The sequence below is a fragment of the Trematomus bernacchii genome, unplaced genomic scaffold (assembly GCF_902827165.1).
Source record: "Trematomus bernacchii unplaced genomic scaffold, fTreBer1.1, whole genome shotgun sequence".
Taxonomy (NCBI): Eukaryota; Metazoa; Chordata; class Actinopteri; order Perciformes; family Nototheniidae; genus Trematomus; species Trematomus bernacchii.
In genome coordinates, this window is record NW_022987910.1 from 4,082,356 (window position 1) to 4,090,463 (window position 8,108).

The following is an 8,108-nucleotide window of genomic DNA, read 5'->3' on the forward strand; positions in this document are numbered from 1 at the left end:
AGTTTCTGGACCAACAAAGGATCAGTTATGGGTTGATATGACCTCATTATTATGATTACCCATTGTAATTTGGATTTGTATATACAGTACAGTAAATTATCTGCCTAATGAACCACCTACTTTTATTAAACTGCACTTTAACAAGACACTTAACCCCCAGCAGCTTTACTTGAACGGCTCACTGGTCGGCAATACTGGCAGTAGTTCTCTGAAGCACCAGTGTGTGTGTGTGTGTGTGTGTGTGTGTGTGTGTGTGTGTGTGTGTGTGTGTGTGTGTGTGTGTGTGTGTGTGTGTGTGTGTGTGTGTGTGTGTGTGCGCGCGCGCGCGCGTGTGTGTGTGTGTGTGTGTGTGTGTGTGTGTGTGTGTGTGTGTGTGTGTGTGTGTGGTGTGTGTGTGTGTGTGTGTGTGTGTGTGTGTGTATGTGTGTGTGTGTTTGTGTTAAGGTAATGCAAAATCTGTTTCTTAGCTGCACCGTTAGTTTCCTGGGGAACCATCAGAGATCCCAGGAAGCCACTGTTTCCTGGCCAAGCAGAGTTATCAGTTACGTGCCCTAAACGGCTTGGTGAGTTGCCTTAAATTCGACTGTAATACTCTGCTGGCAAAAAATTATCCGTAATAAAAGAAGCCCAGTAAAGATTTTTGGGGTTTTCCTATAGTGTGTCATTGAGGTTTGTGTGCAAATAAATTGTCTCCAAAGCTCAAAATCCCAAAATGTATTTCAGAGGGACATAGTCTCCCCCTCCTGCATGAAACCCCTCGATTGTAGTCCTTTGTTTACATGATGACATCACCACATAACACTCACGCTTGTATTGGCTAACTCTCTCACATATTATAAGTGATAGGCTAAGGGGCCGGACTTCTGTAAGGGGTTGACCAATAACAACACAGCCGGCCAGCGTCCAATCAGAGCAGTGATTGCTCTGGGTGAAAAGAGGCGCTGCATCATAGAAAGTATCAGAAAAATAAAGCAATTTTTGAAAATGTAAGTATGTAAACGTGTCAAGGTAGAGGAATAAAATAATATTATGAAACCTGAAATGAGCATTATAGTGTCTCTTCAAGGAATTTACCGTGACATTAGCCATCCCAGAGCCCTATTTCTCACATTAATCCCTTACAGTCTGGCTGTTTTTCTCTGCTCTGTTTCAGACAACAAAATACAATTAACAACATTTGAGCATATGTGTGTGTGAGGAGGTTTATTGTTTTCAAAGAAAATAAGAAGGGGATTATTTCATTTGTCTCCATGTTCGAAAGAAACTGTTTCCAATTTCCAAAAAAGATAATGTGTTCTTCCCTGGAGCTTTTCATGAATACATAACACATGTTGTAATTATTACAAAACTTATTGAAGATGAATTGTAAATGTTAATCGCTGCAAGCTTATTACTGGTGGTGTAGGGACTTTGATGTGTGTCTGCCTTTTTTAGGTCCAAATGTGTCAAGACATTTGTAATTATTTCTACATTGACTCTTCGAAATGGTGGATTTCATCTTCCTGCATCATTCAGCGGGGTGTCGTTTGATAAAAAAGATTTAAACTCCCTGGCTTATGAGAGGATTACCATAGTAGTAAGCTGATTGGCAAATATAAAGAAACAAAGATGTCCTCTCACACCTTTCCTTTTATTCCCACTTTTCTGTTTTTATTGGCTCTTATATTTTACCACCACTCAACACTCTTTATGGCTGAATTTATCTGGGGACATGAGGTGTTGCCATGTTAAAAAAAAGAAAATAACTCAGATAAGTACATTCAGGGACAAACACACACACATATTTAAATAAAGTGTTCCTTTGGGCAGTCATATACATATTTGAGCCATCTCCTTTGGGTTTCTTCATTTTTAGCAAATATCACATTTCAATTTAAAGTGGACCTATCATGCTATATTATAATAATATAGTGTAGGACCATACCTATATAAGGCATATTTATACTTTTTTTTTTTCAAAATACCAAACAGATCATGCATTTTAGCCATGCCTCATTTCGCTCAATTTGCACTATTTTACCCCTGTTTTTGCAAGGGCTGATTCTGTGAGAACAGCACCACCTACAGGCCTGGCATATGTACTACAGCGTCTCCAGCGCTTTCGAACGGCAATGGCCGTGGCTGTCTCCTCCTGATTGGTGGAGTTGGCTCAATAGCCGTAGCGCCATTGTCCTGACGTCAGGACAGTGTTCAAATCTGGATCAGTTTTTATCAGATCCGTTGCAGCCCCTTTTTTTAGAGATTTGGGTATGGAGGAAAATAGAGAGGGTTGTGTTTTCTGACACTTGGTGACAGTGGCGAGCCGTCAGGGCCCTCTAGGCCCTCTGTGAGGGCCTAAGATATTCCAAAAAATAATATTTAAAAACATTAAAAAAAAATAATATTTTTTTTAAATATATATTTTTTTAATATTATTTTTGTTATCTTTTTCATTAGTTTTACCGAAAAAAAACTTGATTTAATTGTATTTAAAATAACATTTCCAAAGAAATAAATCCTTCGAATCTGCCTGTTCATTCTCTGTTTGAATGTAGGGGTTACATGAAAGAAGCTGTCTGGCCCTCTCTGCGATTCACAGAGGGCCCGCTATAGTAACTGAACGAGAGAGTAATGTCAAATGACAGTACAATTGACCAATCATATCTTCCCTCTAAATGGGTGGGTTTTATTATCGCGGACATTATGACAAGTTCCGCCCGCTGTGAAACTTTTCTTGTTTCCATAGCAACAACAACTTCCTGTCAACAGCTTGAACTCGCCTTCAAAATAAAAGCATGCCAAATTACACTTAAGACATACAACGGCAACGAAAGTAAGAAACACAATGCAATATCATTTTCAATGTCAAAGAACACAAATTGGGTTCACAGGTGTTGTTTTGTGTGGTAGAGGGTCGCTGTCATTGATGCGTTTTGCACCCTGGGCCGTTGTTTTGATATTCCGCTGAAGTATACGCTGTGACGTAATAACTTTTTTTTTTTCTTTTTTCGAGGGTGGGGTGGGGATCAGAGGGCCTAGGTATAAAGCTCACGGCTCGCCACTGCTTGGTGAGTTCCCTGGAACACCGGGGACACATATTCATGTATAAAAGACGTACAAAAGTGCATTTTGCATGATAGGTCCCCTTTAAATATGGTCTCTCTCTGCTGAGAGCATGATGCACATCTCCACCATTATCTCAACATTCTGTGTAACTCCCACCAGGCAGTTGTCCATCTTTTATTGTTTCAGTCTTTCTCTAGTTTTTAGAAACTGTAAAAGAAAATGTCATTCATTCACTTGTAATGTATGTCTCATGAGAGAGAAGCTGCAGATCAATCTTCTCTTTTTTAGATGCTCCAAGGCGGCTTTTTGTTCAGGCTTTCAAGAGATGGTTTGTAGTTTTTATTAATTTCACTTCAATGGGATTTCCCCCATCCATGTTCCTTTTAAATCTGCTGGCTCACAGTGTAGGGCTGTCACAGGTAGAAGAAGCACATCTGTGGGATGATTTGCAGTTAAATGGCCTATGTTGTGTTGTCATCACACGGCAGACAGCCTGAATGTAAAATGCTGAAAACACATCATTTTTATAGTGATTTATATTTGATTGTTTCTACACAAAATCTGCCCTGTGTTTGTTGTTTCTATTAGGTAATACTCTTTAGATTTATTTAGTTGAAGCATCAACTCCTTGCACCACAAACTTATTGTAAACACCTAAACCCTTTAAGTCTCTCTCTCGCTCTATGTATGCAGGAGTGGTAAGAGATGAATTTAACGTTCACTGACAGCCATAGTTTCATGCTTCGCTAACTAACACTATTATTTAAGACAGACTCTTGGATTGATGTTCCAATGAAAACCAGGCGCTCGTGATCAGATTCCTGATAGGTTACCTGGGGGGAGAAGTCTGTCATCCACATCTCACAGCCAATGGCATTAGCAGGCTCCACCACGCTGTGAAGCTGACTGGCTGGAGCCACAGGCTTTTCCGTTGCCCCTCATGTCCTCTATAACTAACAGGCTTTACTCCAGTGTCTCTGATCCATATTCTGTGAGCATAGAAGGTGCTAAACCTAACCAAACAAAATTAAAGAGTGAAGGGCACTGAAGTGAATAGGCTGTCTATTCTCTATGTACTATGGTTAACGCTGGTGTATAAGCTGTGTGTTTCAGACAAGAACGTTAATTAGATCCTGTGTATCTCTCAGGAGCGTTGAATGCGTTTTAATCAAATCCTTATCTTGGGCAGATATTTCGATACTTGTAATTCCAATGAATTATAAACATGCATGGTACTTGTTGAGAGAGAGAGCAGTAACATTGTGAATCTATAGGCAGCCAAGGAACCGGATGTTTAGGATTTGCTTGTGAGAGTAACATAAACATCACTTAATATTCAACAGTATCTGTCTGGATTTCCCGAGATATACAGTATATATTCCTTCTGGAAAGGGATTACCACTTTATCATGGCAGGGCAGTTTGCGAGTCACCATGACAAGTAAAGCTGTGTCGGCTTAAGTCTTGTGTTGGGACTCCCATGCCAAAACAGGTCAAAGGCTAGAGGCTAGAGGCTGATAACTAGTACATTATTAGAGGTACCAGAAGCGAAAAACAGCTGTGTTGACATTGATTTTAAGGGGGAAAACTGCGACAAATCTCAGGTTTATACTTGTATTTTGGGTTTCTACCTTACAGTCTATGGTTTCTACTAGAACATTTTTATATGCTTTCATTTTCCAAAAATGGCAGTGTTTCCCACAGAATTTGATTCTATTTGTGGGGGCACCGCACCCCCCTGCACAGCCTTCAAAAAACTGACTGGATTGTTTTATCTCACAGTCTGTGTGGTCGGTAGGCACTCCAGATACCCACATGTTATAGCACATGCAATAAAAAAGTGATTTTATTTGTGCCCTAATATATTTATGAAATTCTAAGGTGATGATGCAAAAATATTGCTGAATCATAACAACCTGTATTACGTTCAGGTTCAACTTTCTGCAACCCCTTTTGGTGGAGTGTGTCATATACAAAGCATTCGGACAGATCTGTGACCATTGCTAAAACAAAATCAACTGTTGAATTAAAGTTGGTCTTACAGTTGTGACCAATGACCAATAAAAAGTTACCAATATACATTGAATCTCTTTTTCTCATTACATTTCCAATAACTCTTGTGAATTTTTTTGTCCAAATCTTTTTTTACAATTTTACAACCTCTATAGGAAAATGTGTTTACGCTCTGCACCAATTCATTGTTATAGGTAAACAAAAACGTCTGTTCACTGATTACAAAATAAATCTACAAAGCTTTAGAGAAATAATAGAAGAAGACGGCTTTTCCCATTATATGTAATTGAATTGTAATGAGTAAAGATACAATAGACAAAAATGTATTGCATGAATTAAATTCAAATCAATGATCATCAGAAAGAGAGAAACTAGCGATAAAAAAACATTTCTTTCTCCAAGGAACAGATAATATTGTAAATGTTGATTAATGATTAAACATTTGTATATTATTTGCCATATAACATTATATATTGATGTAATATGTCATTTTGATTGGACATATAAAATGAAAACCAGCATTTCAGAGGGTTTGTGTACGTTTGATTACAACTACTTTTTGTATTACTTTTGTATTACTTTTACAATCTGTATTATTATGTTGCATTGTTGGAGAAGCCTGTGACATAATATTTTCAACGACATAATTACACTGTAGCTATGTTAGTTTGACAATAAAGAACCTTGAACCTTGAACCTTGAACTACAAATGAGCTTGGAGTTGTTCGTAACCCAATGAGTGATATTTTCTCTTAACAGTTGATCACAGAGGCTCAATATAACTGTCAAATCACAAATGAATACATTATGTAAAACTGGTTTTAACGAGCAATCTATCTCAAAGTGGGATACAAAGACTATTGATTTGTTGCCTCTGAGGGAAAATGAAGGGATCAGAGCAGCTTTTCTATTTGGGGAAGTTGTTTATTTTCAGCGAATGATAATAGACTGCTCATTGTTAAGTGTGATATTCGACTGCAACAGCTGTGTCACCTTCGAGAGGAGGTGTGAATTGGATTGCTTCTCATCTTCTAGTCTGGCCTGTACCGGCTGATACAAGTGGCCGCCTCTGCTCTACGGTTAATATGATTGACTGCTCCACTGTCTGTTGAATAATGTAATTGTCGGCAGCTATTTTGGTGAGGACATGATCAGTGTAATTGGCAGTGGTGCATCCTTGGTCACGGTAGGATCAAGTCACCTCCAGCGTGCACACACCCACAGCAGGCTCGTCGTGGAGATGCTGAGTGGAGCAGCCAGATTGCCGGGCGATGGTAGGCCAGCCACACCAGCAGCAGCATCACCGTGACGATGGTGAAGCCAACCAACAGGCTGACGATGACCAGAACCAGGTCAAGCTCTGACGGGTCTGAAAACAAATAGAGACTCTGACATGTCATGACTTATTAGCACTATCCTAATGTTGGGGGGTGGGGGGGGTCTCCAATTAATTGCAAATGTCTTTGATGGTGTTGATTATTACCAAATTCTGTTTTACACAATTCAAGATTTGCAACACTCTTTGAATAAGTGCAACATGTTGGCCCAAAAGGCAGAGGCATTCCAGTCCTTTTGTGGCGTAATACTCTTGTAGTCTTTCTACTCTTCTCCTTCCAGTATTGTGCGTCCTTGTGGAACAGAACGTATCCACAACTTTTTGATTTACTAAGCACCTTGGTGCATATGTTTTGCACATGGATAAACCCATGGAGAGCTACATATACAGTATATCTGCACATAAAGAGCCACTTATACGTATGTCTCATCTCCTAACATGCTATAGATAAATGGCATGGTCATTGCCCATTTCCTGCCCTGCGGCAGCTCTCGTGTGCTGTTATCTCAGATTGATCGTTTTTGTTTTAAGGCACAGCTAATAATTACCTATCTCCCCAGGGAAGGTAGAATTCTTCACTTCTCTCAACATAGGACCAAAGGATATGCGATTCCTGAGATTGGTCTCAGCAGCCTTTGAACCCTCTAAGGAAAATGTACTCCTCTGCTGAAGGCACTGCTATAAAAAGACAAAATAAATATGTAGCATACATGTAAGAAAAATAAGAGTAGGTTACAGGTAATTAACCTGGAAGAAGGATGGTGTTCTTGTTTATCATCCAAAATAACAGAAACAATGCACAGAAATAGCAATTGAGATAATACAGGTGCACCTTTCAGATAAGTATTTCTAAAACCGGTTTTACTTTATGGTATTTTGTATACTGATAAAAGGACAGCAGCATAAACATCTATTTCAAATAGAGATGTAGGAATAGGATTTTAGCTTGAAAGCAACATATGTTCTTTTAATCTAAGCAGCCCACTCTGAGTTGGAGCACTGGAAATGTTTGTTATACCAATTCATTACAAAACACTGTAGAAACCAACTGGGTTTAAACGTATCATTACGCACAGCAAAAAAGCACGTTGCAATTATAGAAAACATGAGGAAAAACTAGTAACCTCATCCGAGTGGTGTTGAAGTGCACTACAAAAGGCAGACGTCAAAACGAGTGTGCGCAGTTTATCTTCTGTTTCACCTCTGCCCTGACGTACTTGTCGGATGAGTCACTTTTTCCCATTAAATCAGAGACCTCGTTGCCACAACAGCCCAAGACAGACATTTGTATCAGCGTCCTTTGATGCTCTGCAAGTGTGTTCTGCAACTTTGCAAAGACCTTAGTGTATAATAAAAACAAGGATAATTGTGTGTTATTGTTGAGTAAATAACAGTGTGTTATTTAGAAAAGGATAACAAATTCGAAGGAAAAAAAGATTAAAAAAAAATACAGACTTCAGTATTCTGAGGCTCTGAGCCCCATTTATTTTCCTCACGGACGGCAAAAAAAGTCCGACATTATACGATTTAAAATGAAATCAATAATCGTGGCTTGATATTGAGTAATAACATGTTTTTATGGACCACACAGCTTCCGGTCTTCTCAGACCCGACCGTATCCATTTGCGTCTCATATGCACGCAAAACTCAGACTCAGAACTCAATGGGAATAGTTGGCGTATGATAGGCACGCAAAATCGGACATTAGCGTATCT